Raw genomic sequence first — 23,906 nt, 5'->3', positions numbered from 1 at the left:
AGTAAGATTTTACACGCAGTTCTTTCGATAGCCGCGGTGATTAATGATCCTTGGCTCTTTTTCTAGCTGTAAATCAGGCTAAGCTTTCTGCTTTCTATCTACAGTGACAAGTGAATCTCTATCCAGAAACGGTATCTAGTCACATCTCCTCGCACGACCCAAATGCTCAATGTCACTCGATGTTTCACCCTACCTGGAGAACACTTCCGTACAAAGGGTTTTCCTTATTGGGAATAGGGACACTGCGAAGAAACAGTGGCGGACATCTTTGGCTGGTTTTACCTAACCAGAGGATGTCGTGTGTTGTAGTGATGAATTTCTTATACTTCCGAAGTTTGAGAGCTAGAGGACATTAATTACATTCAGCTACAAATAATGCACTTAACAGTGATAAACAGCAATCAAAGTCAAGCACTTGAGTATACTAGGTGGGCAATCTGTAGGAAAGTATTGAAGATATAATTTAATTATATTTATACGCTCAAAATTATCTACTCTGAACCAATTAATAACACACTTTGAGGTATTTAAAAAAATGAAATAACACTGTGATATTAGAGAAGAATATTTAAAGACAGAACGGTTATTCCATTAATAATAACCTTGGGGTGCTTTCCTGGGTGTAATTTATGTATGACTGTGGGACCAATGAAGAATTTGCAGATGAACTTTTACTGGGATGTGTATCACATTGCAAAGCAGCGATTGGTGTGTTCATGGCGTCGAGTAGCCTACATACAGGATAAGGCAGTTTCTTTAGATGGTCGTGTGGCTACTGTGAACAGGAGGCAACTAACTAGATGCTCATTAGCAATGAGTCTGACTAAAAATGATTGTACTGAGTCTTGGCAATCGCGTTATTTGTTGGTAACTTTCGTTACGTCTCAATGACGTCCTTCTACCATATATGTGTGACGCTTAAGTTTCTAATATCTCTACAAGCATCTTTTTCAAGGTTATATGAGGTAGTGTCATGTAGTTTCAATATTATTTATAGTGCGCTGTTAGTCACCTGATGAGCAATATTAAGTCTGATGTGTATGTATTCGAAATTCACTTCAAAGCTATACACCATATTACATTGGTCCTTCAAAGATACTTTTTTCCAGAATGTGATATGAGGTATGATCTATCGTTTCCAAGAAAATCTACGATAACGTATGTTTTATAGCTCTGACTACCAAAATGTTCGAGTTTTAATGGCAAAAATGTTTTGATGTACTGCATTTACGTTTAATTAGAAACACGTATGTATTAATTTCGGTATGGATATTTTAAGTCACTGTCCATCACTTTTCATTCGTGACAAACAGAAATATCTGTTCTTAGAAATGTCACTAATATTATAAACAAGATATTGTAGTACAATACAGTGAAAAACACTGAAAGTATTTACATTAATTTATTAAAACCAAAAATTGTAGCAAAATACAGTGAAAACCGCTGAAAGTATTTGCATTAATTTACAATAGGTGCCAAAACGGTTTCCATGTGGTAAGATACTTACCATTGAATGCTGAATAATGTCACATTGAACATTTCACCACATATCGGTGCTAACGGTAGCTATGACTGACTGGAGGAGTGTTACAAAGTTAAATACAGTGTCAGATGGGTTATTGTAGTAGCCTCAAAACACGATACGGACATCCTATGTTACAAAACCACGTTCAATAATCTACTTCCGTTTCTGTAATAAAGTTATTTTTCTTCGCCGTACGTGGCTCCTCATTCCGCAGCGTCGCCGTCTCTCGTATTTTATCACAGGTTTTCTCGCTAATAATGAATTTCACGAAATTTTGTTGAAGAGTATTTTTGTTTCAAAGTCCGATGGCACGCCACCTTGTGCCAGAGTTATGAAAGTTAGTATTCATGTATCGAAAATATTTTTCTCGTCAATGTACTTTACATTATTACTTCTTACTCATTAAGAATTCTGTATGTGTAACTACGAGAGGGTGAAGTATTGCCACTATCGCGATAGTATAGCTGTAAGGAGAGCAGCTCGTACGTGGAAGGCATTTCGGCGTAACTTTCCCGAATTCTCCGACGAAGGCAATCTCTCACGTGGATCATAAACGCCGTCTAGCACGTTTTATGGCTGCAGACGTTTACGACAGGAATTGGCAATAATACTTTGTGTACTTGTGCTAATGAGATATTGGAGTAAACTAAACTACATACTCTGTTAAATTCTTATATTTTATGTAAGTACTTTTCTGGTAAACAATTATTACGTTTTCCATACCTCATTTACTTAAACATGGCGGATAGTACACACGGCGCACCTAACCATTCTATTACAGCCTGCCGAAAGGCAAAGTGCTGCCATTTCCTAGTATTCTACGAAGACATAAATTTGCATTTAGCCACAGAAACATATCAGCTCACAAAATCAGATGAGTTATTAACACCAGTCCAAACATTAATTGAAAATACATAATTGACAGCGTTTGGGACGGAAGTGGATTGTGTGGTTTAATAAATATCGCATCGTTTTCTTGTCGTATTTTTGAGGGAATATTAACTTTTCTGCTACGTAAACTGCTTAACGAAGCTGAATCGTGCTGCACCACCTAATGCTGGCCTCACAATTTACCACATTTGCTGTTTATATGGGAAAATATGTATTTTGAAGCACTTAGAAGCGTTACATAACTATAGCGCTTAAAACATGAGTTACAGAATACCGTCATATCAGAACATAATTATACTTGAAAAACCGGAAATTGTTTCAATATCTTGACAAACAAAATAGTTATGAAGGTCAAACATAAGAAGATATAGTAGCCCCTTCATTTACAATAATTTGTCAAGAACTGTGTTTCGATATCAAGAACCACTTACGAAATGTTAAGCATTTCGAGGGGGACCCGATATTTTAACACCTATTGCAAGATACTATTAAATGAAAATTAAGAGTGGACGTTCTTCAATAGAAGGATGTGAACAACAACTTTTACAGAATCCAGTCTGCAGTTACGAGAGTGAGAGGACACGATAGGAAAGCAGGAATTAAGAAGGGAGTGAGACATGGTTGTATCCTGCCTCCAATGTTATCCTATCTGTACGGGGGTGCTCAATAAAGACTGACATTAATACCCATACAACAATTTATTGTAAAAAATCACTCATACAGGCTATGCAATGCACCTGTCCCACCTCCTTTGCCATTCCCAGAAGACGTACAGGTAGCTATTCCTTGATATTCTCTTCAAGATCGCCTCTAAAGCTTTCACTGCCTTGGTCTCCTTGTCGAACCTACGTCCCTAAAGTCCATTTTTTACCGTCGAGCCGGCCGCGGTGGTCTCGCGGTTAAGGCGCTCAGTCCGGAACAGCGTGGCTGCTACTGTCGCAGGTTCGAATCCTGCCTCGGGCATGGGTGTTGTGTGCTGTCCTTAGGTTAGTTAGGTTTAAGTAGATCTAAGTTCTAGGGGACTGATGACCACAGATGTTAAGTCCCATAGTGCTCAGAGCCATTTGAACCATTTTTGAACCATTTTTTTTTTACCGTCGAGCTCAGAAAAAGTCATACGGAGCCAGATCGGAACTGGAAGGTGGATGGAGTATCGTAGAGATGCGTTTTTGTGCCAGAATCTCGATAACAGCATTAGCAACATGTGGCCTGGCAATGTCGTGATGAATCTCCGACTGTCCAGTGAAGTTCCTTCGTTTTTTGCCGATGTGATCCTTCACCAGTTCCTGCAGGACGTTCTTATAGTGATCTGCAGTGATTGTAGTGTGTCTTGAAAGTGGTAATCAGAAAAGCCTTATTGGCTGACTTTTGGACTCGTCCCTTTTGTGGCAGGGGTTGACCATGTTGCATCCATTCTGTGCTGCTCCGCTTCATCTCTGGGTATAACTGTAGACCACAGCAGTGATGACGTTTTGCCATCAAGCATCGCCATCCTTCTGAACACATTGTTTCCAAATGCCGTACACATTTGCATTTGCTATGGAGTAAGGTGTCACGGTATCCACCGTACACACACGCTAGACAACTGCATATGTTCTTCCACACTGAAGAACCAAAGAAACTGGTACATCTGCCTAATATCGTCTAGGGCTCCCGCGAGCATGCAGAAGTGCCGCAACAGGATGTGACACAGACTCGACTAATGACTGAAGTTGTGCTGGAGGGAATTGTCAGCATGAATCCTACAGGGCTGTCCATAAATCCGTAAAAGTACAAGGGGGTCCAGATCTCTTCTGAACAGCACGTTGCAAGTCATCCCAGATATGCTCAATAATGTTCATATCTGAGGAGTTTGGTGGCCAGCGGAAGAGCTTAAACTCAGAAGAATGTTCCTGGAGACACTCTGTAGAAGTTCTGGACGTGTAGTGTGTGGCATTGTCCTGTGTATTGTGCTGTATCAGTCTAGCAGACATTTGAAAAATTCTGTGAAAGAGAAACTGAGACGGAGAAATACAGAGCTTGCTGTTACTCCAGGACGACTTACTCCACAACTGCAACCTCTAGATGTCTCGATAAATAAACTATTGAAAGTGTATATGAGAGAGTAATGGAACAAATCGATTATGGATGAAACCCAACATGAATTCACGCCGAAGGGAGCTTTAAAACGACCTACAATCAAACAAGTATATCAGTGTATAAAACAGTCGTGGTCTAGAGTGAGAGAAGACATTATAGTCAAATTTTCCACGAAGTGCAGCGTGAATAACGCTCTCGATGGCTGTGATAGTCATCTTACATATGAAAAGGACAACGATGACAAAGAAGCTCAAGAAGAAGAAGAAGAAGATGATGATGATGATGATGAAGAAAAAGAAAGTTCAGATGACGATTTTCATAGCTTTCACAGGTCAATTCGGCTTTGTAAACTAAGAATTCTTTTTTTTTTAGTCTGGTTATGCAATCTAGTAATACAAATGGTAAATAATGTTATTTTTTAAAAAATTGCTTAAAATTAAGGTGTGTCTTATAGTTGGCAGCATCTTATAGTCCTTTAGAATACGGTAGCTATTAACCAAGAGTTTAACAACTGCTGATGACAATAAGCCGCTTGATAATGAGACGCCACTTCTTTGCAACGTTGACTACTATAATAAAGTCACAGCTATTGAACTATATGAAAAAAAACGTAAATTAGTTACAAACTACGGCTTGCACACACTTGCCGGCCGAAGTGGCCGAGCGGTTCTAGGCGCTACAGTTTGGAACCGCGCGACCGCTACGGTCGCAGCTTCGAATCCTGCCTCGTGCATGGATGTGTGTGATGTCCTTAGGTTAGTTAGGTTTAACTAGTTCTAAGTTCTAGGGGACTGATGGCCTCGGAAGTTAAGTCCCATACTTCTCAGAGCCATTTGAACCATCTGCACACACTTTATTCAACACGTATGTCACTACAGATATTCGGATTTAGATTATGACATTGTCGATAGCCGCCCGCTGTGGCAGAGCGGTTCTAGGCGCTCCAGTCTGGAACCGCGCGATCGCTACGGTCGCAGGTTCGAATCCTGCCTCGGGCATGGATGTGTGTGATGTCCTTAGGTTAGTTGCGTTTAACTAGTTCTAAGTTCTAGGGGACTGATGACCTCAGAAGTTAAGTCCCATAGTGCTCAAAGCCATTTGAACCAGTGACGATATGCCTGTCATCATTGGCGAAGATGTGACGCAGACGAATAGCGAAATTCTGTATGACCCTCTGAAGTGTCTGAACATCGATGCTGCCGATGACCTCCTGAATGGCTGTTTTCAGCTCAGTAATGGTTTTGCGGTTATTGCTGTACACCTTATCTTTAATATAGCCCCATAAAAAGGAGTAGAAGTTGCTCAGATGCAGAGAATATGGCGGCCAATCGTGCCCCGTGCCTGTGGTGTCGGCCGCGGTGGTCTCGCGGTTCTAGGCGCGCAGTCCTGAACCGTGTGACTGCTACGGTCGCAGGTTCGAATCCTGCCTCGGGCATGGATGTGTGTGATGTCCTTAGGTTAGTTAGGTTTAAGTAGTTCTAAGTTCTAGGGGACTAATGACCACAGCAGTTGAGTCCCATAGTGCTCAGAGCCATTTGAACCATTATTTTTTTTTTTTTTTTTTTTGCCAGTGGCCTCTGGGTACCTCAGAGCCAGAATGCGGTCCCCAAAGTGCTCCTATAGGACATCAAACACTCTCCTCCTTCGATGGGGTCGAGCTCCGTCTTGCATGAACCACGTCTTGTCGAAACCAGGTTCACTTTGGATGCAATCATCTTCCAAAACATTCACATACCGTTCGGTAGTCACCTTGCCATCAAGGAATGTCACACACCATACAGTCACCCGTAGAGTGTGAAGAGACTTATCGGTCGCGAAATGCGGATTCTCAGTCCCCCAAGTGCGCCAATTTTGCTTATTGATAACCCCATCCAAGTGAAAGTGTTCTTCGTAGCTAAACTAAAACCATGCATGCGCATATTCATTCCCATCATGTCTCGCGGCCAACCATGCAGTTTGAACGTCCTAACGCAAACCGTTCAGAAGTTATGACGATTTTATTTCAAATAGTTCAGTAATTGTCACCCTGTAGATTGTTTACATCCATTATGACTGTCCACTCCATTTTAGCCAGACTTCCCAAGTTAGTTCGAACATAATAACCTAGCTAGAAGCTGCATACTCGTACGTGTTTAACCGCATTTAAAGTGAAGTGATACAAGTTGCGCCATTCCTAAGGATAAGAGCAGATTCAGAGTGGTAAAAAGAGCTCCCATAGTAGTGATTCACCGAGTGTCTTCTCCTTCGAGAATATGTGGTTCTAATAAAAGATGTGAATTTAATCAAAGTACACCCTTCTTGCGCCTTTTCCTTTGTTCTTATCAGCAACGTTATTTCTGAACGTGAAACCCAAAGTGCGTAAATATCAACTTAATTATGTGGCTTTAGGCTTTACCAGCATTCTTTAGAATAACGAGGAAGAGCACAATATGCTTTTTATTTTTGCCAACTACAGCTCGAAGAGTATAAAACTAATTAGACCCTGCAGATAAACCATATGAGTAAACCCATCGAATATTTTTAGCGTCATGAGCAACAACTAAAAGGAAACGTCAGACCTCACAAAACTGGTAACAGTTCCTAAGAATGCCCTACGAGCATTCAAGAAGTATCCTACTTAAGTGTTAAAGCCAGATCACCACGCATTACTGGCGATAAATTATTTCTTCCTGCAGCCGTCAAAATGCGTGTTGAAAGATTTGGCAAGAGTCTGAAGTCAATAGCACTATCACATGTGTCGTGGTGGTCGCACTGGTGCGATAGGCCATGGCGTGAAAAATTAATTGGTACTGCGTCTTAGTGATAGCCCAAAATTCTCCCTACAACTTGATGACAGTACTTATATCGGAAATCTCTCTCAGCTTAGTATTTTTGTACGCTACTGTTATCAAAATGTAACGCACGAGGACTTTCTATTTAGTGAAGTTCTGAAATGGAGGGCTAGAGATGATGATATTTTGTTTCTTGTGAATTACTTTTTTGTGAACGAATTGTGTTGCTACATGTACCGATGGAGCGGCAGCATTTGGTGGAACTGAAATGGGGTCATGCCAAGAGCATGTGCTGTTTCTCCTTGTCTAAAATTCACACACTGCATGATACACAGGAAGGCATTGGCTTATGACGTAGTACAGTCGGAATTAAATAAAGAGCTGAATGATGCCATCAGTGGTGTACATTTTGTGAAAGCACGAGCTTTAAACAGTTCTTTACGAGGAGATGCGTTCTACTCACGATTAGCTTCTTTTCATTGCATCCGGGTACGTTGGACATCTCGTGGTAAAGTTCTTCATCGCGTTGTGGAGTTGAAGGAATAACTTCGTATTTTTCCCAATGAACAGCAGTACTACGTTCGCGGTTCTGTTTCTGGATGAAAAATGGCTTCTAAAATTGTGCTACTTGGCCGGATTCTTAAGAAACTAAATGATCTTAACGCATCACATCGAGCCCGAAATAGTAATATCTTTCTAAGGCAGGAAGTGCTTATTTTAAGAGAAGACTAGGACTTTGAAAACCACAGATGAAGAAGGGTAACTGCGAGATGTTATTTTGTCTGAATGATTTCGTGAAGGAAAATGAGTCTGATGTAGGCAAAATTAGTAGAATGGGCATAGTACATGTCGAAAACCTTCGTCAACAATTCGAGGATAAATTTCCAGAACCTTCATTTAATTACGACTGGATCCACAATCCGTTTGATACCATCAAACAGCCACAAATCAGACTTTTATCAACAGTAGAACATGACGAGCTAAGAGAACTCTCAAGTGACAGAATATTTGTTAATGAATTAAAATCGAATTATCTCGAAAATTTCTGGGTGCAGATTTGGAATGATTATCTCAATGCGGCAAGAAGGTCAGCGGACGAATTAACACCCTTCGTATCACCTTACCTGCGTGCGTTAACATTTTCCGCAATGGCATTAATCAGCACGAGGTCCTGATCTCTATTGCAGCTGGAAGGGGATCTGGGGGTTGCTGTTTTGGAGATACAATGAAGAGTGGGTCTGCTTTCTTCAGAAATTCAAGCACAAACATCACAATGACTATGCAAATCATAAAAATTTCCGATTTTTGAACCGCGTACATCTTTAATCGTGTTTATGTCCTTTTTGGATGTTCAAATGTGTGTGTATTTGTAAGGGACCATACTGCTGAGTTCATCGGTCCCTAGTCTTACACACTACTTAATATAACTTAAACACACACACCCATGCCCGAGGGAGGACTTGAACCTCCTACGGGAGGGGCCGCGCGGCCTTTCTGGATGATCAGGTTAAATATAACACTTCTTAAATTGTCGGTTAAATTTTGACTATTGTTCTATCTCATTTTAAGTTGTGATATTTCAAATATTAAACATTCTGAATGAATTAGAAGCAGTATAGATGAAAATAGTTAAACTTTAATCGACTAATTTATGAACGAATTAAAAAAAATGTTCTGAAATACTCATATTTGCTCAGTTACAACAACTGCACACAAATAAACAAACAAACACACACACACACACACACACACACACACACACACACACACACACACACACACTCACACTCACACAGACGTGATAATTTAAAAAATAGTTGTAATCGTCAAATTTCACCGCTTTGAATAATTTAAATGGTTAATTTAGAAAAAATGTCTAACTCTGATGTCTTTCAGGGAAACTATCTAATTACTAATACGATTATTATTATTATTATTATTATTATTGTAACTGATAGTTGTAAAAATTTGAGGGAAGTAAATAAAAATCGTGGACAGTTATTGTGCCAGGTATGAGAAATGCTGAAGAAGGAAAGAAAAGTAGGATTGAGGAGGGATAAAATAAGTTATGCTTCAGGAGGGGGACCGCGACGAGAAAAGTTTGAGAACCACTGGATTAGAGGACTGTACGTACTTAAACGGCGCGCGTACAGATGCCGCAAGCAGGCACTTAACGGAAGGAAAAAAAATTCAGTGCCACCCTTTATTTAACATCCCTTGTATACTGGACAAACAACCGAAACAAGAAGAACTTCGAAAAGAAATTGAATTCAGGAAGAAATTATTAAAACTCCAGGTTGTCGACAACACTGTACACAGATCAGCCAGAACATTATAACCACCTTCTTAATAGCTGGTATGTCCACCAATGGCACGGATAACAGCGGCGACGGATCAGGGCATGGAAGTAATGAGGCGTTGGTAGGTCGCTGTAAGGAGTTGGCACCACATTTGCACACACAAGCCACCTAATTCCCGTACATGCCAGACGGGGGATGGGGGTGGAAGGGAGATGGGGAAGGTCCGTTGAGCACTAACGCCACGTTCACGTTGAATCACACCCTAGATGTGTTCGAACATATTCAGATCTGGAGAGCTGGGCAGCCAGTACATCAATTGGAACTGTCCACTGTGTTCCTCGAACCTCTCCGTCAAACTCTTGGCCTTGTGACGTGGCACATTATCTCGCTGAAAAATGCCACAACCGTCGGGAAACATGATCGTTATGAAGGGGTGTACGTGGTCTGCAACCAGTGTGCGATACTCCTTGGCCGTCATGGTATCTTGCACGAGTTCCACTGGAAACCATGGTTCCCCATGTGGATGTTCCTTAGAGCATAATGCAGCCGCCACCAGCTTGTCTCCGTCCCGCAGCACAGGTGTCAAGGAGCTATTCCCCTGGAAGACGACGGATTCGCGCACTCCCATAGGCATGATGAGGAAGTTATCGGGATTCATCAGACCATGCAACGCTCTGCTACTGCGCCAACGTCCAGTGCTGATGGTCACGTGCCCATTTCAGTCGTAGTTGCCGGTGTCGTGGTATTAACATTGGCACATGCATGGGTCGTCGCCGCCACAATTCGCCGCCCGTCGTGGTATCACCTTGGTTTCACCACGTGTAGAAAACACTCGCCACAGCACTCCTCGAACACACGACACACGACCAAGTCTGGTAGATCGAGCGCCTTCCGCATTCTACAGAATGGTTCAAATGGCTCTGAGCACTATGGGACTTAACTTCTGAAGTCATCAGTCCCCTAGAACTTAGGACTACTTAAACCTAACTAACCTAAGGACATCACACACATCAATGCCCGAGGCAGGATTCGAACCTGCGATCGTAGCGGTCGCGCGGTTCCAGACTGTAGCGCCTAGAACCGCTCGGTCACTACGGCCGGCCCCATTCTACAATCGGACAGCACGCTCACTGATACTGCATTCACCGTGCGTTGTCTGAAAAGCAGTGCTTCCTCGACAGGTGACGCTGCTATCGCCTGGACGGGTTTAGATCCATAGTAGGTCGGTCGTCATAATGTTCTGGCTGATCAGTGTACATTTATCATTTTAATACGTAACCGCTGTTGTTGTAAATACAAGCGATAATAACGTTACATATTTGTCACAATTTAAAATAAATCACTACCACAGAGTTATACGTATGTAAACATAAAAACGGATAATATGTCGCACAGAACGTTACTCAAACCGGGTTGATCCGCAGTGTCGACAGTGATTATGTCAGTGACCACACATAATAGCTGGGAGGAAAATGGAATTGTCTTTTAAAAAATATATGACTATGGCACCTGGAATGAAAAAAAAACTTGTACAATTTGGGAACCTTCTCATCAACTGGAATGGGAAAAGTCTCCTAAAAGTCATAATTTAATGACGTACTGCGTCTTTTTTAGCGCTCCCGAACTGCACCTTACGGGAAATCTCTTTCTACCAACACTGTACATCTGTAGTAGTTCGTTGGCTATCATGTGGTGTTTGGCAGATGGTACGTACGCTGCTGAAAAGTATTCGGACACCTGTTGGCTTTATGAGAGCTTGAAATCTATTGGGGACACCTTCAGTGAAGTGTCTGAATATCTGTGGAGGAGTGGCGGCCCATTCCTTCTGAAGAGCCGAAAGCAGGGAAGTTGGTGATGTTGGAGCTGGGATCTGGGGCGCAGTACACATTACAACTCACTCCACACGTATTCCATTCGGTTCAGGTCGGGACTCTGGGCAGGCCAGTCCAAATCAGGAATGTTATGATCTACAAACCCTTGCCTCACAAATGTTCCTTTATGAGAGGGTGCATTGTTGTGGTAATACCGTTGTCTCCAACATGTTCCTGTACTGTACATAGTACACAATGACGTAAAATGCGTTCATATCCTTCCACATTAAGCGTTTTCTTAAGTTCAATAAGGATACCTCAACATAACCACAAAAAACACCCCCTTACCTTAACACCACCTCCACTGTACTTCATTCTTGGCACTACACTTGTTGGCATGTAACCACGCATTCCACTAACCCAAACCCATCAGTCATATTGCCACAGGGTGTAGCGTGATTCAGCACTCGTTCTCAGTTGTCCAGTGTCCAGTGACATCGGTCTTTATACTGTCTCAAGCTTCCGTTAGCACTGACTGCAGGAATTTGTGGCTTATGAGGAGCTGCTCGACCATTGTACAACATTATTTTTGACTCAGCACGCACAGTCGTTGGGCTAGATGGTAGCACTTTGGAACACACGAGTGATTTTTTGTAACCACCCTCGAAAACGCTCAGTTGTCCCAGGTCTACCTGGTCTTGGTTTAGCAATGGTTGATCTTTCGCGTTTCCACTTCACACTGTCATGACGTGCAGTCGACTTGGGCAGCTTTAGAAATGGTTGAAATCTACTTTACGGATCGTTTACTCAGAAGATACCGAATGACTACCCCACCTTCTAAGTTACTGAGTTCTCCTGGTCGACCTGTTCTGTTGTTATTGCTTCTCTACTGACAACACAATATTCTCTGCCTCCTTTTATACTGAGGGGCCTTCCCCTGGTGTCAGTGGTCAATTCCTCATTGCATAGGGATGTCCAGACACATTGGTCAGACAATGCAATGTTCCTGATTCACCTACGTTCTCTCCTGTTGTCTTGCGGATTAAGTAATACGTTTCTTGACCTATACTGGAACGCGAAGCTCCCCGTGCTACACATAGCCTTTCTCGTAGCGTCCCCCGCTGGATGTTGTTAAGCATTTCTGTGACGCTCTCTTTCTGACTAAACAAACCTATGACCATTTATTTGAATCTTCTCTATCTCTTCGATTAATCTGACATGTCAAATGTTCCAGACCGACGAAGAAACTTCAATAATTAGTTGAACGAGAGTTTAAAGTGATCGCAATCGTGGGAAATTTAATTTTCCTTGGGACTCCTCTGATAAAACTAAGCTAGATTCAAACTTCCTGGCAGATTAAAACTATGTGCAGAAGTAAAGCTGTGAGGAGCGGGCGTGAGTCGTGCTTGGGTAGCTCAGATGGTAGAGCACTTGCCCACGAAAGACAAAGGTCCCGCGTTCGAGTCTCGGAGGGGCACACAGTTTTAATCTGCCAGGAAGTTTCATATCAGCGCACACTCCGCTGCAGAATGAAAACCTCATTCTGTAAGCTAGATTTACGTCGTCGTTCAACATTAAAATGTTCCGGTCAGGTACTCACAGACGCCTGTCGGTTGTAACATTCCAATAAATTACCGCTGACTGTATAATCTAATAATACCAGGTCTTTCGTCTGCTTAAGGTTCATTACATGGTAAGGCCCGACTACAACAAGCGGGTATTTACCGACATACACTGAGGGGGAAAAAGTCGCAACGCCAAAAAAAATTTATGTAGAGTACTGGAATTTCGGGAATATATTTGTCTAGATAACAAAAAAAAAAGTGGTTCAAATGGCTCTGAGCACTATGCGACTTAACTTCTGAGGTCATCAGTCGCCTAGAACTTACAACTAATTAAACCTAACTAACCTAAAGACATCACACACATCTATGCCCGAGGCAGGATTCGAACCTGCGACCGTAGCGGTAGCTCGGTTCCAGAATATAGCGCCCAGAACCGCACGGCCACTCCGGCCGGCTTCTAGATAACATATTTAAGTGATTAACACTGCAAGATCACAGGTTAATGTAAGCACAAGACAAGCCATTGAAAATGTGAAAAGCTGGTACATTAATAACCGGTGTACCTGCTAGAATGTTGAATGCAAGCACGCAAACGTGCATGCATTATGTTATACAGGTGCCGGACGTCAGTTTGTGGGATGGAACTCCATGCTTGTTGCACTTGGTCGGTCAATATAGGGACGGTTAATGTTGTTTGTGGATGACGCTGAATTTGACGTCCAATGATTACCCGTGTGTACTCGACTGGAGACAGATCGGGGATCGAGCAGGCCAAGACAATATGTCATCACTTTGAACCGGGTTGCAACAAAGGTATGTTGGCGAGCGTTATTCTTTTCGAAAACGTACCCTGGAATGCTGTTCAACAATGGCAGCATTACAGGTCGAACCACCAGATTGACGTACAAATGTGCAGTCAGGGGGCATCGGAAAGCCGCTAGACCAGCTGTCATACGAAATCGCAGCCCGGATCATAACTCCAGGTGTAGGTCCAGTGTGTCTAGAGCGCAGATGAGTTGGCTGCATATCCTCAACTGGCCTCCTTCTAACCAACAAACGCCCATCACTGGCACTGAGGCAGAACTATACTACTGGACATTAAAACTGCTACACCTCGAAGATGACGAGCTACAGATGCGAAATTTAACCGATAGGAAGAAGATACTGTGATATGCAAACGATTAGCTTTTCACAGCATTCACACAATGTTAGCGCCGGTGGTAACACCTACAACGTGCTGAGATGAGCAAAGTTTCCAACCGATTTCTCGTACACAAACACCAGTTGACCGGCGTTGCCTCGTGATACGTAGTTGTGATGCCTCGTGTAAGGAGGAGAAATCACGATTCCGACTTTGTTAAACGTCGGATTTTAGCTTATCGCGATTGCGGTTTATCGTATTGCGACATTGCTGATGGCGTTGGTCGAGATCCAATGACTGTTAGTAGAATATGGAATCGGTGGGTTCAGGAGGGTAATACGGAACGCCATGCTGGATCCCAACGGCCTCATATCACTAGCAGTCGAGATGACAGGCATCTTATCCGCATGGCTGTAACGGGTCGTGCAGCCACGTTTCGATCCCCGAGTCAACAGATGGGGACGTTTGCAAGACAACAACCATCTGCAAGAACAGTTCGACGACGTTTGCAGCAGCATGGACTATCAGTTCGGAGACCATGGCTACGGTTACCCTTAACGGTGCATCACAGACTGGAAGGCCTGAGATGGTGTACTCAACGACGAACCTGGGTGCACGAATGCCAAAACGTCACTTTTTCGGATGAATCCAGGTTCTTTTAACAGCATCATGATGGCCGAATCTGTGTTTGGCGACATCGCGGTGAACGCACATTGGAAGCGTGTATTCGTCATCGCCATACTTCACTTTGAACAGCGGACGTTACATTTCAGATGTGTTACGGTCCGTGGCTCTACCCACCATTCGATCCCTGCGAAACCCTACATTTCAGCAGGATAATGCACGACCGCATGTTGCAGGTCCTGTAAGGGGTTTTCTGAATATAGAAAATGTTCGATTGCTGCTCTGGCGAGTACATTCTCCAGATCTCTCAGCAATTGAAAACGTGTGGTCAATGGTGGCCGAGCAACTGGCTCGTCACAATACTCCAGTCACTACTCTTGATGAACTGTGGTATCGTGTTGAAGCTGCATAGGCAGCTGTACCTGTACGCGCCATCCAAGCTCTGTTTGACTCAATGCCCAGGCGTATCAAGGCCGTTATTACGGCCTGAGGTGGTTGTTCTGGGTACTGATTTCTCAGGATCTTAGCACCCAAATTGCGTGGAAATGTAATCACATGTCAGTTATAGTATAATATATTCATCCAATGAATACCCGTTTATCATTGCATTTCTTCTTGCTGTAGCAATTTTAATGAGCAGTAGTGTAGCTTTCATCAGAAAACACAACAGTCCGCAACCCTGCCCTCCAATAAGCTCTCGCTTCACACCACTGAAGCCGCAAATGGCGGCGTTTTGGAGTCAGTGGAATGCACGCTACAGGGCACCTGACTCGGAACTGTGCTTGAAATAACTGATTTGTAACAGTTCGTTGTGCCACTGTGGTGCCAAAAGCTGCTGAAATCGCTGCTGCGGCTGAAGAACGATGTGCCAGAGGCCCACGCCGAGCACGACGGTCGTTCCTCTCGCTAGTGCCACGTGCCCATTCACAACCCGATCTTCTTGTGTTCGTACATTCTCGTGACCACCGCTGCCAGTAATCATGCGCAGTGGCTACATTCCCGGCCAGTCTTTCTGCAGTATCGCAGAAGGAACATGCACCATCCCGTGGCCCTATTACACGACCAGGTTCAAACTCAGTGAGGTGTTGATAACGGCGTCTTTGTCGCCTTAAAGGAAATCTTAATTAATATGAACTCACCACTTCCAATCTCAAAGGTAAGAAACGCTCACGGCCTTTACAGCGTCTATTTGAAGCAAACCTGATTTTCATCCTTATAATGCCACTACTATCGCCACTCTTATGCGACTGGCTCGAAATTTGAATAGACATCATCTCTCAGATGTCGAAATATGCCTACCAACTTTTCTTACGTCGAACAGCTCCTCCTTAGCGTTGCGAATTTTTTTCCGTCAGTGTATTTTGCAGTAGTTACGGAGAGATGGAGTCGCCTGCACGAGATAAATCACACAAATCTTCGAACTGAAGACCACAACAACAACATTACATTTATTTACGCCCTCAATCTTTCGGAATTTCTCGTCGTGTTACGCCAAGTATTCCATTGTGCCGTCAGCGAACAGATGAAAACTGTTACAAAGATTTCTTTTTCTTTTTGGCTGCTATGTCTCATTGGAGGAAACATGTTCAAGGGTGGCGTGCAATTATTTCAGGGTGCTGTTGCGACACATGTTTGCACCTCCTGAAACAATAAAAGCTACTAACCTGCTACTTTTTGAATAGTGGTACTATGTATACAACATATGCGTTTTTTCCTTACCATACACAATTACATTAAGATGTTGTTGTTATTGTGGTCTTCAGTCCAGAGACTGGTTTGATGCAACTCTCCATGCTACTCTATCCTGTGCAAGCTTCTTCATCTCACAGTACCTACTGCATCCTACATCCTTCTGAATCTGCTTAGTGTATTCAGCACTTGGTCTTCCTCTACGATTTTTACCCTCCACGCTGCCCTCCAATACTAAATTGGTGATCCCTCGATGTCTCAGGACATGTCATACCAACCGATCCCTTCTTCTAGTCAAGTTGTGCCACAAACTTCTCTTCTCCCCAATCCTATTCAATACCTCCTCATTAGTTACGTGATCTACTCGCCAAATCTTCAACATTCTTCTGTAGCACCACATTTCAAAAGCTTCTATTCTCTTCTTGTCCAAACTATTTATTGTCCATGTTTCACTTCCATACACGGCCACATTCCATACAAATACTTTCAGAAACGATTTCCTAACACTTAAATCTATACTCGATGTTAACAAATTTCTCTTCTTCAGAAACGCTTTCCTTGCCATCGGCAGTCTACGTGTTATATCTTCTCTATTTCGACCATCATCAGTTGTTCTGCTCCCCAAATAGCAAAACTCCTTTACTACTTTAAGTGTCTCATTTCTTAATCTAATTCCTTCAGCATCGCCCGACTTAATTCGACTACATTCCATTATCCTCGTTTTGCTTTTGTTGATGTTCATCTTATATCCTCCTTTCAAGACACTGTCCATTCCATTCAACATTAAGATAAAACATAGTTAATCCAAAAAGTTACATGTATTCTACGCCTTGTTTCTATCCAAAACTATTTCGTTTATAAAGCTACATACGGCGTTTCATCGTCTCCTTTTTTTTGGGTGGGGATATGTTGTCACCTTACGGCGTGTAGAAAGAGAGAGAGGGAGAGGGAGAGACAAGGTGATACGAAGGAGAGAAACTTTCGAGGGAAGAGTTTTATCACACGCACGTATATATCTCCTGTGTGTTACCAGAGATGACGTGTCACTGATATCGTTTGTAGTAAGATTGTAGTACACGCGGGGTGCCTATTTGCTTCCACTGCTCTGAGTGGAATGCGGAAATTATAATTAATGTTCACCAACCTGCAGTGTTCTATAGGTGTTGCCCCTGCTCAGAAAACAGTACGTATGTCCTGAATCCGTTATCTCGAGGCTGTAAGAAACTCTTAGCGAGGAATTGTATTGTATGAATAATAAAATTTCCAATTAGTTTGTTTATACGGGACGCCACTCGCTTTTTGTTAGCAGAATACGAGAAACTGCAAAATTATATTCCACTTCATGGATCACAAATCATTTCAATATTTCACACGTTCGTAAAAAATAAACAACAATTAACTGCGTATTTGCGTAGTTACCATCACATTATTTTCAGTTACATGTCCAAATAATCAGAGATTGCTAATTAAGCTCTCAACCGATACCGGACTACCCAATCAGCTTTGATTTACAAACCAGATATTGCTAATTAAGTCTTAACTGATACCGACCGCGGCAGACAACATGTGTGTTCTCCGAAACCGCCGAACCAGCTCTGATCTTATGGCCGAACCACTTCGCCCGCCATTCAAGTAAGGCGCGATCCAAAGATCTCCGAAGTGTTTCGCCTGCATTTCTGTTTAGCAGTTGTTTATTATTCTAGTTATTAACACTTTTGAAATAACGGAATGATAGTCTGCTATTGAGAGATGCTTGAACATGAAATGCAGGTAAATACACTGTTTAGCTTTTGAAACTTCCTGGCAGATTAAAACTGCGTGCCCGACCGAGACTCGAACTCGGGACCTTTGCCTTTCGCGGGCAAGTGCTCTACCAACTGAGCTACCGAAGCCCGACTCACGACCGGGACTCACAGCTTTACTTCTGCCAGTATCCGTCTCCTACCTTCCAAACTTTACAGAAGTTCTCCTGCGAACCTTGCAGGACTAGCACTCCTGAAAGAAAGGATATAGCGGAGACATGGCTTAGCCACAGCCTGGGGGATGTTTCCAGAATGAGATTGTCACTCTGCAGCGGAGTGTGCGCTGATATGAAACTTCCTGGCAGATTAAAACTGTGTGCCCGACCGAGACTCGAACTCGGGACCTTTGCCTTTCGCAGGAGAACTTCTGTAAAGTTTGGAAGGTAGGAGACGGATACTGGCAGAAGTAAAGCTGTGAGTCCCGGTCGTGAGTCGTGCTTCGGTAGCTCAGTTGGTAGAGCACTTGCCCGCGAAAGGCAAAGGTCCCGAGTTCGAGTCTCGGTCGGGCACACAGTTTTAATCTGCCAGGAAGTTTCATATCAGCGCACACTCCGCTGCAGAGTGACAATCTCATTCTGTTTAGCTTTTCTTATATTAACAACAGAAGTTTGTCATTTTGACGCGCTACTTCCGAACGCAGCAGCCAACCGCGGAGAAGGAGCAGAATTTAGGCGGACTTTCTCACGATACCAGCACAGAATAAACCATCTATCACCGGTATCTTACACCACTTTACATCTTCCCACTGCTGGCCTCTCAACTGCTCTAAGAAGAGCTTGTAGTAGCGAAATGTGATGGCTGCAAAGCCAGAAATACTGCAGCCTTCCAGCGGGTTCTGACGGGCCGGGAAGCGCCCTAAGTGAACGCTGGCTCTGCAGTCAACATCCCTCGAAGCCCCCGGGGTCAAGTTGTCGTAAGAATTACTGTTAACTACCGCTTTCTTTGTTTTTGCCCAGTGCTCCTCACAGAACGGAGAGATTTAATGGAGTTCAAACACCATTAATTAAGAGACAGCGTCAAGAAGAATGTACTATTTACTTGTAAAAAACGAGGTGGTTGATGACTTACTTTTGCTTCTGTTACAGCTGAATCCTGTCCTGTCTGGAGTTACACGCTATCGTGCTGACTACAACCTAAGGGATTTACAAGACAAAGATGAAAAATTCTCGGTATGAAACAATGATATTAACGACATTTTTCGCTGGTATATATTGAGCAATAACGTAAGTCAAGTATCACCTTCTATAAGAAACTTATTTGTTTACACAGCTTATTAAAGTAATCGTAATATCTTGTAGTTGGATATCGCAGTCACGTAAAACTGTGTAAATGACATCATGGTCGCCTTTTATTTCTTTGTACAACCCACTATTGTCATTTAGACTGTGTGCTCATTAGCAAGTGGTACAGTTCTGCTTTAGCATACTGTAAGGATGCGTGTCACCTTGGCTATTACAGATTTGTTATCTTCTTGCTTTCACATATCGATATGCACATGTATGAGAGCAATCCATGTCGATCCGCAATATTTGGTTGTGTTGTTACACCGTCTCTGGCAGTAGGTGCTCACAGGGAGATCACAATTTATTAGTCGAGGTGTGTTGGGAAGCAGACGTGGAACTCAATGGTCAAGGAAATTTATCTGGAATTGAGAGGCTAAATATTGAATATATATTTGTTGGAAATGATTAAGTAAGACAATGATAATGCTATTTACAGATTTTGAAAAGAGTTGTGCGAAGAATTGATTTAAGGTAGGTTTGCAGCTTTGCATACTTACACGTCGTAGTACTCTGTTGTAAAAGTAATTGTCGTACCGAAATGTAGTTGAAACATATCTCATGGATTGCTCAAAGCTAGGGAAGTTAGCTCTCCTCCCCCACACATACATTCTGTGAGAGAACCCGCGTGATGGCTGGGTGTTGTGTGTTGTCCTTAGGTTAGTTAGGTTTAATTAGTTCTAAGTTCTAGGGGACTGATGACCATAGATGTTAAGTCCCATAGTGCTCAGAGCCATTTGAACCATTTTTTTGTGAGAGGACAGTGATCATTTTTGGTAGATAACCTTTTGTGTAAAGTAAATTTTTTGAATAATCAACCTGTGAGAACTGTTTCTAAAACAAGTCATTTTTGTATAAGGCAAATACTGTTCACGATCTTGACATTGAAGATATAAAGTAATTCTTTCCTATACAACGGTTTTCCAATCATTTTGTAGAGCATTAGGACCAAGAATTATGCCCATGCAAGAAATACTATGTTACTGCTGTGCTCCAAATTGGAGAGGAAATTTTTATTGTACTGAAGTGCAAGACTAGATCAGGACCATACTCATACAGCTACACCATACATAAAGAACAGTGCTATTTGACGGTTAATCAGTGATTGGAACGGATAGCCTACATTCAGTTTGGAAGTTATTTTCTTATTATACGAAATACATTTCGGTCGACAGTGTGATATATCCGTGTGTGAAACATTTTTCGTATTCTATGTCGCACGTTAGCTACGTAAATCAGCAGTGGACCCTTATTAAAGTAATTTAGATAATTTATTGAGACAAAATTGAGTAGTGCATTTGATAACTAAAGTTTAGTGGTTTTACTTTGGTGTATTATTGAGGCGACACACTACTGTTCACTCGACTGCGCAATACAGGGTTCAAGTAATCGCATATTTCTGTAATTAGTTTCGTGTAAATACGCTCTACACTACACACACAGAGTTTTATAAAGAAGAAAAGATACAATATGTCAAAATCTAAAGAAGAACTGGCGTGGATACATGTCGTCATTACATCCCTGTGTTGGGTCTTTGATGTGACCGTTGTTAGCATCTTTTACGTCAAATCACTAGTCGCTATACAGTGTATCGTACACGCGAGTTGTGATCCGAAGTGATTCACGAAAAAGATGTTAACAACGGCAACATTAAAGACCAAACATTCGGATGTGACGACAACATATATGCATGTAATATGTTTTTAGATTTTTATCTGTGCTGAACCACAGATATACGACTTCATAATGTCCACACGGTCCAAATTGTGATAGTGAGTTGTTCAAATAAATAATTTTACATTCATAAACAACGATGATGTAATTTATAAAGTGCTCTTGCTAGATATGTTTCGTTCATATACATTAACTAGAATACCACATCGTTATTAATTCTTTGTTTTATATTTTGTTGGCAATTATTAGTAGATGAGGGCTTATATCGAGCCTGCTCTTTCAATGTGAACAGTTAAGAAATCGATGACTGAATTAAAATGTCACGTACTTTTCTTCAAACTGACCTACGTAAAAAACAATGTGGTAATACAAGAGTGGCGATTGTAGGTGAACCGGAAGATTGAGTACGGTACACTCTGCGTGAATTACCGACAATGAGGAAGATTTCTATATTATGGATGCCACATTTGCTCAAAGCTGACCAGAAGCAAATGCGGAAACGGATTTCTCGGCAATACACATACCGTTTTAAAAAGAACTGAACTAAATTTTTGCGAAGATGGGTTAGAAATGGGTCCTCCCGTTTACACCACAAATGAAGCAGCATCACGGCTGTGAACGGTACTCGACAGCTCTGCGTCCAAAACAGACCAAGTCGATCTCACATGCTGCAAAGGTTACGACCACGTTTTTTAGGCGATGCAGAAAAGACTTATCTTGCTGATTACCTCGCAAGAGTGAAACGATAATGGGGGAATTAGGCAAGTCAATGGAAAAACGAAGTGTAAAATATGTGAGAACAGGTCTGCACTTGCCTTTAATCAGGCAAAGATGATACCCACAAACGTGGTGTGGAAACAGCGAAATGTAAGGCTTTAAAGTGCGAACTGGCAGAATGACAGATGACCCATTAAGTACCGGGTGATTAAAAACTATAAATTTCAAAACTGAATAAATCACGGAATAATGTAGATAGAGAGGTACAAATTGACTCACATGCTTGGAATTACATGGGGTTTTATTAGAATCAAAACAATACAAAAGTTAAAAAATGTCCGAAAGATGGCGCTTCATCTGATAAGAATAGCAATAATTAGCATAACAAAGTAAGACAAAGCAAAGATGATGTTCGTTACAGGAAATGTTCAATATGTCCACCATAATTCCTCAACTATAGCTGTAGTCGAGGAATAATTTTGTGAACAGCACTGCAAAGCATGTCCGGAGTTATGGTGAGGCATTGGAATCGAATGTTGTCTATCAGCATCACTAAGATGTCGGTCGATCACGATACACTTGCGACTTCCGGTAACCCCAAAGCCAATAATCGCACGGACTGAGGTCTGGGGACCTGGGAGGCCAAGCATGACGAAAGTGGTGGTTGAGCACAAGATCATCACCAAACGACGCGTCTAGCAATATGAGGTGGAGTGCCATCCTGCATAAACATCGTACGTTCCAGAAGGTGTTTATCAGCCAGGCTGGGAACGATGCGATTCTGTAACATACCGGCGTACCTCTCACCCGTCACGGTAGCAGTCTTGCTGTCCAGCGTCATCTGTCGGACATTTTGAGAACTTTTTTTTATTCAAATAAAGCCCCATGTCATTCCAAGCATGTGTGTCAATTTTTACCTCTCTATCTACGTTATTCCATGGTTTATTAAGTTTTGAAATTTATACTGACTTTTTGATCACCCGGTACTTCTGCTAGAGTGTAAACGGCGCTGGACAAGACTGCAGTGATGGGGAGCCCACGGACATTGTACTTTTATTTATTTAGTAATGATTCTGGTATGATTAGTACTACAAGGCCTCCGTTACATCTAACCTGGCAGTCTAAATTTTTTACATTGTATCCATAGAGACACACTTATCATAAAATATTTACGATGGTGGACAAAAATATGGAAAACCACAAACACAACACATTACCACGTCTAATACGGTGTACGAAAGCAGTTGGCATTCAAAGCAGCTCCCACTCGTCTCGGAATTGGTAAATGCAGGTCCGGTATGGTTTTCAAGGGAATCGTATACCATTCTTCATGCAAAATAATGGAAAGTTCAATTAATGATGATGGAGGGGGATAGCGATCACGCACCCTTCTCTCCAAAACAGACCACAGTGACTAAATATACTACTGGCCTTTAAAATTGCTACATCAAGAAGAAATGCAGATGATAAAAGGGGATTCATTGGACAAACATATTATACTACAACTGACATGTGATTACATTTTCACGCAGTTTGGGTGCATAGATCCTGAGAAATCAGTACCCAGAACAACCATCTCTCGCCGTAATAACGGTATTGATACACCTGGGCATTGAGTCAAACAGAGCTTGGATGACGTGTACAGGTACAGCTGCCCATGCAGCTTCAACACGATACCACAAGAGTAGTGACTGGCGTATTGTGACGAGCCAGTTGCTCGGCCACCATTGACCAGACTTTTCAATTGGTGAGAGAACTGCAGAATGTGCTGGCCAGTGCAGCAATCGAACAGTTTCTGTATCCAGAAAGGCCCGTACAGGACCTGCAACATGCGGTCGGGCATTATCCTGCTGAAATGTAGGGTTTCGCAGGGATCGAATGAAGGGTAGAGCCACGGGTCGTAACACATCTGAAATGTAACGTCCACATTTCAGAGTACCGTCAATGCGAACAAGTGGTGACCGAGACGTGTAACCAATAGCACCCCATACCATCACGCCGGGTGATATGCCAGTATGGCGACGAGGAATACACGCT

The 23,906-nt window shown here is 42.4% G+C and overlaps 1 protein-coding gene and 2 non-coding genes across 7 annotated transcripts in view; 1 reads left to right on the top strand and 2 right to left on the bottom strand.

Moving 5' to 3' along the window:
- Nucleotides 1-23,906, bottom strand: part of LOC126297857 (protein sickie) — a 1,116,277-nt gene that overhangs the window by 932,009 nt on the left and 160,362 nt on the right. The window lies entirely within an intron of this gene.
- On the bottom strand, nucleotides 18,212-18,288 carry Trnas-cga (transfer RNA serine (anticodon CGA)). The gene has a single exon. It is a non-coding gene; the product is annotated as a tRNA-Ser (tRNA).
- Trnas-cga (transfer RNA serine (anticodon CGA)) lies at nucleotides 18,634-18,708 on the top strand. The gene has a single exon. It is a non-coding gene; the product is annotated as a tRNA-Ser (tRNA).

The sequence above is a fragment of the Schistocerca gregaria genome, chromosome X, assembly GCF_023897955.1.
Source record: "Schistocerca gregaria isolate iqSchGreg1 chromosome X, iqSchGreg1.2, whole genome shotgun sequence".
NCBI classification, from domain to species: domain Eukaryota; kingdom Metazoa; phylum Arthropoda; class Insecta; order Orthoptera; family Acrididae; genus Schistocerca; species Schistocerca gregaria.
The sequence above is the reverse complement of the archived record's forward strand: the minus strand, read 5'-3'. Positions and strand labels throughout refer to the sequence as shown.